Source organism: Colobus angolensis, unplaced genomic scaffold (assembly GCF_000951035.1).
Source record: "Colobus angolensis palliatus isolate OR3802 unplaced genomic scaffold, Cang.pa_1.0 Scaffold175, whole genome shotgun sequence".
NCBI classification, from domain to species: domain Eukaryota; kingdom Metazoa; phylum Chordata; class Mammalia; order Primates; family Cercopithecidae; genus Colobus; species Colobus angolensis.
Window position 1 is genome coordinate 1954119 of NW_012114877.1, and position 8672 is coordinate 1962790.

Consider the following 8672-nt stretch of genomic DNA (forward strand, 5'->3'; position numbering starts at 1 on the left):
ACCTCATCTCCTTATAAAACTATGGTCTTTTCCCAGCAGTTTAAATTACTCAACATTATTAGATGTAATGTTCATTCAAAGAAGATTTTTGAAGTCATTCAGATCCAAGAATTTGGTCTTAGACAGACTGGCCACAGACATTACTAAACAGCAGCATTGAACAATTGTGGAAAATTCCTCTTAATCAGACCTCAAGAAATATCTGTTGATTGATTGGAAAAGGGAGAATTGCTTGGCCTCAGGAGGACAAGAAGAAAGCATTTGAATAAAAGTGCTGAAAGTCTGAAACAAAGAAAAGGTCCTGTAAACAGCCTAGATAACTGGGTGGACAGGCCTGCCTGATTTATGAAGGAATATGACCCATCCATGAAGGGTTCCCTGAAAGGATCAAGGAAGCCTTCATAAGGAAGACTGGAGGACATGCCTGTGGCTGTACGCACCTTTGGCCAAAGGCCTGGACCAGAGTCCCCCAGAGTTTGGGGTTTGATTACTTCAAACATAGACATCTACGCTACTAGATACATCTTCTTCACTAAGTGCAGGCTTCACCTCCATCCCACTCCCACCCCCAAACTCATCCTGAGGTTGAGAATCACTGATTAATTGACCTGAATTCATAGTCACTGGACAAGGTTACTGGACATACACTGATTTCATTATCACATACCTTCTAAAAGTTAATGAAAGGTTTTTTATTAATCCAGGTTTTAATCGGCTCTATTTCTTCATACCTAAAGAAGTAAAACTGGGGAAAAACTGAAAATAGTAACAGGAATTGATTATTTTTAATCTTTGTAAGTTTAAGTTAACTCAGTTGATTGTTTTGTATCTTTTAGACAGAAAAACTAAATCAGGCACACACAAAACCCGATTCTCCCTGTCCTCATGAAACCTGCCTCTAAGGATCCATTTGTATTTATTTTTTAATAGAAAAATTCTCTTCCTTATGGCTTGTCTATGGTTCCTTTTCATTGTTGCAAGGTTTCCGAGCCTGGGAAGTGCGGCTTCTGGGGTCCAGGAGAGTCGGTGATGCCAGCGGATGCTGTGTCGGTGCCTCGCACGTGCCATCCTGGATCTTCCGGAGGTCAAGATTTTTCCTCCTTCTTTTGTTCTTCTCTCTTGAAGAGTGCTTCTCTCTTGTTTAAGAACCCTGATTAGGAATTTTAAATTATGTGCTTAATTATAACTGTATGAGCAATTTTTTAAAAGTTTATAACAGGGTAGGAAATACAAAATAGTCACACTAATCTAAAAAACACCCTCAAAAATAAAATGCGTAGACAAAATATCAGAAATATTTTTCATAATTTTCCTTGGTCGTGGGAGATTTTCCAATCTTCTTTCTACAATAAATCAAAATGAAATGCCATTTAACTTCAGAGAGATGTTTTTTTCCCTTTGATGATGAAAGCAAATAATGGAAATAATTAAATGAGAGTTTTATTACATTCAACTTTCTTTGCTGAACATCAATTCATTCTATAATTAAAAATTCATTTTATAATTTGCACATTTTTAATTTATGAAGTTAAGTGTCCTTGTCACCTGGCCTCAGTCATCTATAGCAGGGGGCAGGGACAGGATGTTATGAACTGATGGTCCCCACAGTCCAGCCCCTAGTGCTCAGAATCCAGGGGAACTCTGGCACTGGACATTGGATCTCAGCATCAGCAATGAGCCGTATCATCTCTGACAGGAATGGGTGATAAGAACATTTCCCTTCACCATTTTTAAAAGCCAGGTCCTTGATTTTCATGGGCAGGAAGGGGAACATGGTTGGCGGAGTGGTTAGTTTACCACATCACATTTTCACATTTTCATCTGTCATAATTTAGATCTTTACATTCCTGGAGTTGGTGACTGATAACCTCCAAACACATAAACACTCTCCACCTGTACAGAATGCACCAGGGACTCTGCTCTCATGAAGTCAGGACCAAGGTAGAAGTGGATAAAATTCTAAAGCCCACTCCTTAGCAGTAGTAAGTCCCAGGATCGGCCATGACTACAGAAGGTGACAGTTTCTGGATGCTGTTAGTTTGCAGCAAATTGAAGTTTTGTGGTTTTATCTATTACCAGAAAAGCCCTCCAAAAAAAATGTAGCCAGTGGGGAAGAAAGCAGGAGTCCCACCGTCTCATTTTTAACAAGGACCAGCTGAAAAATGAAGGCACACACCACACAAACCATCTTATGTCTGCCAATTCATTTCCTGGCCCCAGAAGAAAAAAAAAAAAAAAATACCCTCGTGTTTCCTCTTATGCAGGCCAAACATGGCAAAACACCAAGGGAATTCTGAATGGAATCAATTGCACTTGTTACTAACTGAGTTTTCTTTTATTCTTATATTACCAAGGGCTGGATACTCAGCTGCAAGCAATTATAATGAAGAGTTACTGAGTAATGGTTTCCAGATTGCTCCATGATGGGGCATTAATTGAAAAGGACAATTTAAGAGCTTAGGCCATGTAAATGCATTTCTTATTCTGTCAGATTGAGAAATTTCTGGATGCAAAAGGCTGAAATGCTTAGAACTGATAAAGACTTAATAATGCCCATTTAAGCCAATATTTTCAAAATGAGTTTCATGTTTTTAAGAGAACAAATATTAAATGGTGAACCTGTGAGCTTGTTCATTCAACCAGGAAAATGATCTAAATAGCACACTGGCATGCTGCACTTCTATTATAAACATATACATTGTATAAAATGTGACTTGTTTAGTCTGTTGTATTGCAAAGCCAGTTAAATTTGCAAGTAAACTTTCACTTTTCAGTTCTCATGCTATTATGATGCATATTGAGCCCCTCTCTTGCTCTCTTGCTCTCTATAAATGCTTTAAAATTTTAAACAGCCTTTAAAAACACATAAATGAGTTTTATATGTGTATGCATGCTTTAAAATTTAAAACATTTCTAAACAGATTTGCATGCATATGAAAGTGGACCTTCTCAAAAATTATCTGTGAGGTCCATATCAGAAAGCTTTATTTTGCCTTTTTTTTAAAGTGGGCTTTTATTTCCCTGAGCCGCATTAAGCCGTAACATTTTCAAAGAGGTTCTCTGATATGCCACATTAAAGATAAGTATCATAAGACAGTAAGACAGTTAATGCTGAGCAAGGAAGAAAATTACCAGCTCTCTCTCAAAAAAAAAAAAAAAAAAAGAGTAGTACTCATTTTTAAAGTCTAATATCAGACTTCTTCATTAGTACTAGTTTTGTTTATGAAAAGGAAGGAAGAAAGAAGAGAAGGAAGGAGGGAGAGAAAGAAAGAAAAAGAGAAAGAAGAAAGAAGCAAAGATGGATGGATGGATGGTAGGCAGAAAGAAATAGATGCAGATACGATTTAAAACATGAATTCGTCGTTGAGGAGAGATGGACCCCACTGCTCTTTCTCATTCTGTTTTCTAAATCTGAATTGCCATCTGAGAATTGAACTTTTACCCTTCCTTCTGCCTTCAGTCTGGCATTCTGGATTTGTGCACAGGAGCTGTGGTGCTGATGGTAGACTTCTCCCAGAGTCTTGACACAAACCGTGACATGGATGGCAAAATAGGCAGAGGAAAGAAGTTGTCAGCCTAGGGAAATTGAGAACATTCAATCCAAGAGAATGAAAAGGAAAGTTGAAGCAGAAGTGAAAAAAATCTGGTGGTCTTTTCTGCTCACTCTAAAGTCAAGGTCAAGCCCCATCAGAATGTCCCAGATAGAAGTCAAAAACACAACCACTTGAAAAGTGGATGGTCAATTTGGGACAGGGTTGAATACCATCATAAGCAATAAAGTAATCTAAGCTAATTATTCAAACAGCACTGTCAAGAATCCAAGATGAGATAGGGAAAGCATTCTTTGCCAGCAAATAGCATTGCCTCAAAGGATCCCTTTTTAGTCACAAAAATCTCCACTATGTATCTGTCCTTTACTTTGCTACCCTTTCTTTTTTCCATTCATTGCTGAAATCTGACATTTTAACTGAAGATTCAAAACCCCTTTATTTATTTCTAAGATTTAAGGGGAAAAGGTTTCTTTTTAAACATCCTGAATTTAAAAATAAATAAACGGAACGGGAAGACTTAGACTGTCTATTTCAATTGATCTTGTGATTTCTCATTTTGTGGATTGTACCGATAAATTATTGTAAGTCACATTGTAATTTTGCCTAAGAAACGTGAGCATCAGCGGGTGTTTTTAAAATATAATAGGGGCCCTCTTTCACCCAACCATTTCCTGGGCTGCTGCTTTTCCTAGTAGCAGCCAAACACCTGAACAAACCCAGGAATTTCAGGCCAAATGGTTCTGATAACAGCAGATCTTGGGTAGAACTGATTTGATCAAATAACTCATACAAAATGCAGCTTAATAGGTGTCCTTATTCTCAGGACTCCACTCAACTAGACAGAAGAGAGTGAAAACACATTCTCTTTTGATAATATAGTTTATTCCAAAAAAATTTTGTACAAGTACAGACATGCATATTTCAGTAACATATGAGTGTAACTACTACACAGAGGGGTACCATTATAAACTTGGATCCTGAACATATACTTAATTTCAACAGCTTACAGAAAAGAATTAATGTTGCATAAGTGTGCAGTGAAAAGTTTGGAAGTTGAGTTAGAGGGTTGGTTTGGTTTTGTTTTTTAACAATTTCAAAGTTCCTAAAATGCAGATAGTATGAAGGAAAGAACTGATTTTCTACATGACTAAAAATTCAGAGTCGGCAATTTCATGCTTATGCTAAGCAGTTTTGCTTGAATCAGTACCTGGAAAAATTAAGGTAATTCCTGTGTTTACAGGCTCTATTCAAGCAAGGCAGGAGCAACATTTGAGAGGGATTAGCAATCAAAAATTGAAAATCTACCATCACCACACAAGCTTGCCTTTTCATTTTGTACAGATCATAAAATACGTAACACGGACCAGACCCTTGTCCGGCAAATGTTCACATCCTAATTTTTAAAAATAGCTTCTATACACAATTGCTCTCTTTGCAATAAAACAAAGATTTGTTTATAGCTACAATTTAATTAAGAACCTTTTCGAAGAGGAAGATCTGGAAACCAGGGATCTTATTTTTTCTTTTTTTTTTCCACCAGGGTTGTTTGTTTATTGGTTTAATTTTCCCTGAAGTAAAAATACACTTTGAAATGTAACATGTCATTATGTAATTTGTAGTAACAAAGTGCAGGCCCTTGCACACGACAGCAAACAGGACCGCTCCGGCTCACAGACAGTCCCCATATCCACAGCCCCCTCCCCGATCTGATTAACAGCCTGTATAAACATTCAGCCAACCAGAACAGCGGCCAGTGCACAATTTGGTCAGCCATAAAACTGCCAGCCAAACACAGACACGGGGGGTTTATGCAGAAATCTTAATTTGGGGGAAATGATCAAAACTGAGACAACATGGCCCCCAGGGAGATCAGGAAGGGCTAACCTTTATTTTCATCAATCCCACTCCACCTCCCAAACAGCAAGGGATGCTATCACCACTGAAGGTGAAATGCTTAATAAAATGTCCCTAAAAATGCAGTGTCATAGAGGGAGCATAGTCATGAGCTCCACCCCTGAACAGCAAAATCTAAAAGGGACAAATAAGCTTCTATTTTAAGGAGCAATTTTAAATGGTCTGAGTTGTTTGGGAAAGGTCCTGTTTTGACATATCCAGAATGGATTCCCTCCATCAGCATGTTTTCTATTGATGCAAGAAAACATGTTTTCTATTGATGCAAGAAAAACTAATAGGTATTCTAATTGTTCAGAAATTGGTGAAATTTATACAAAGGGTGTTGTGTGTGTGTGTGTGTGTGTGGTTTCTTTTTTCCTTTCCACCATTTTCATTGCTCTTGGCAAAAGACTTTAGACCCTTCACATAATGGAAAATTCAAAATGTCCAATGTAACTCAAATAATTAGCAAGAAACAGGTTTTTTTAAAAAAAATTTTTTTAGAATATTCTCACAAGACAGCGAACTTGTTTTTTCTAGCTTGAGACAGGGTTTCATAGCTTACTTTTGAGACTATATAGCACCCAACTTTGAACAGAAGTGAGTCTCTTAAATATTCTCTTTTTTGAAAATACGCTGGTGGTAATCACAGTGATGGAATTAACTATAACAAAAAGACATTGCGTTAGTCTGGTTCCTTTCTCCTCAATAGCTTTTTGCTAACTGGTTACTATAGAGCATTGGGCTTCACAGAAATTTTTCATAATTTTCACCTTTGTTCTAGCCTTGCTCCTTAATTTGGAATCTCTAATTTGTTTGGGAAAAAACAAAAACAAGAAAGCATGATCAGCCACCTTAACAATTCTCTCCCATCGGGTTACCCACGTCTTCCTTGGTATATCTAATTGTGCTCACAAGCATTTATTTTTTCCTCTCCTAAGAAACCTGCATGCTTTCTTCTGGGAGACTTTCTGCTAAAGAAACGAATAACTAAACATGATGCAAGCTCCAAATAAAATGAGAAAATGTATAGACATATTGAATAATTATTTTTTCCAGGCCTTAGGCAAACCACTTGCCATTTCATTTAATTCTCACAAAACCTGTGAGTTAGGTATATGTATTATCCACACTTTTTTTCCCCCCCAGATTAGGGAACTGAAGTACAAAGAGTTTCAGTAATTTGCCCCCAAGCCACATAGCATGTGAACAGCAGAGCGAGAGTACTAGCTCAAGCAGCCTAATTCAAGAATCAATCTACTGCCCCTCCTAGTTGTGATGTTATTGCCTTTGTCGAGAGGTAGCTATGTCTCAGATCCTTAGGGTCATTGCAAAGAGGTGGACAAGGAGCCCTCCATGATGATTTCACTTAGGCAGTAAGTGAGGTAGCCTGGTGAATCTAAGGAGCGTCAGTTTCAGAGTTTGAAAGCTATGGGTTGCTTCACAAGCTCGGCCACTGATTAGCTGCAGGACCTTGGAAATGTTTACTCACATCTCCAAGCTTCTGTTTCCTCATCTGCAAAAAAGAAAAAATTTTGTGAGAGTTAAATGAAATGTCATTTTTTTTAATGCTTCCCAAACATAGAGAAGATTTTCAGGTCTTCTTTTCTCTCCCCAAGCTAATCTGTTTATATCACTTTGTGATCAGTTTTAATCATTACAACATTACTAATACACTTTATGAAATTACCTTTCTAGGGTATAGCGTGATGAAAGAATTTCATATCTAAACAAAATTTTAAATAGAATATTTGGGTACTTTTCTTTAATTCATTGGATCCCACTAAATTGCAGATACTCTAAAAAATGAGTTAGGTCTCCTAAGTATGGCTAAAAAGTAGGCACATTTGCCTTCACTCCAAAAACCAGCAAGATAATTTCTAACATTCGCGAATGTTCATTTCAAAAGCATACGGTAATTGCATGTGGGCTACTCTTCGGTCAGCGAGTTAAAGAAGAGCACAGATGTCAAAGAAGCTTCCTCTCTGATATCATCCATCAACTTAGGTTGCCGGACCTTCTCTGTCACAGCCTGCCTTCAACTGATTCTCTCTCATTGTTGGAAAAAGGGAAAAATGAGCAAAAACTACAACATGCAATACTTCAAATCATTGCCCAATATGTTCTTCCAACTCTGTGAGTTACATAACCTTAACCTATCTTGAAAACCACAGTAGATTTCCATCTCCTTGGGATGGCAGAAAGCAACAGAATATTCTAAATGACATTTTCAGGTTTATGGGTTTGACATATCTTTAAAGACATTTCAGAGTTTTCCCCACTTCATCCCCCAACACCTCCCTAGGAGTACTTGCAGAGAGCAGGCCTAACATTTTCGATGATAAATTAGTTGTCAATATATAGACAAGTTGCTTTTTCCAAAGCCTCTTGGAGCAGAAGCATATTCTACTTCCTCTCAAAGGCCCTAGAACTACCTGTGTACTGGCATGCTCACAAGAAAATTTTTATTCACAAGAATAATCTGTTGAAAGGAGGATAGATTTTCAAATGGAGTTTCAAATAATCCTCACCTTTGAGATCATCTGTGCTCACAGCCCAATATTTTTACAAGATGAAATGATTTACAGAATCAAGCCTGGAAAAATTGGAGGGCAACTCCAAAAGGCAAAAACATGTTACCGAGTCCATCATTCATCCTGCCAGGGAAACTTTTGTAGTTTCCAAACTGTTATGAGACACCACTCTCTATCCAGGGCAGAGGAATCGTTGAAAAGGCAGGAGGTATGCTGGCCACACAGCCAGCATGGAGAGCTGGAGTTTTTGGCAGGGCACGTCCACCCCAAAAGCAGACAGAGTCCTGGAAGGGCATTCATGTAAACAAAGCAGGGAGATAGCTTCAACTCTGCAATGAGGCGCAACCTTTCCCGGATCAAAGCCTGGACCACAGAGACAGCCCTGAAGAACTGAGTGTCCTTTCTGGAACATCCAACTCCAGGGGAGAGACTTGAACTGGAGCCACAACCTCGCCACCTGTAGCCAATGACTTGGCATGTGAAAGCTCTCACAGGGTGGGGAGCCTGCAGCTACTCCCACAACAGAAGATCAATGGAAAGATAAGACAACACAGGGAAGAAAGGTTTCTTCCTTGAGATACTGAAGCTGAGATCATTTAACTAAAGCTTGCATCCAGGCAACCCAAGCTCTCTATGCAGTGTTGAAAGGGGATGGAAATCAGTACAGGGTCATAAGCTCTGAAGCCAGGTTGCT

The 8672-nt window shown here is 38.4% G+C and overlaps 1 long non-coding RNA gene across 1 annotated transcript in view; it reads right to left on the reverse strand.

Annotated features, from left to right (window-relative positions):
- LOC105509357 overlaps positions 1 to 8416 on the reverse strand; it is a 62406-nt gene extending 53990 nt beyond the window's left edge. Inside the window, exons 1-3 of the long non-coding RNA XR_001001420.1 lie at positions 7976 to 8416; positions 6899 to 6960; positions 3443 to 3576 (exon numbers count right to left, since the gene is read on the reverse strand). This is a non-coding gene — a long non-coding RNA (uncharacterized LOC105509357). The remainder of the gene's footprint in view (positions 1 to 3442; positions 3577 to 6898; positions 6961 to 7975) is intronic.
- Positions 8417 to 8672: the final 256 nt, after the last annotated feature.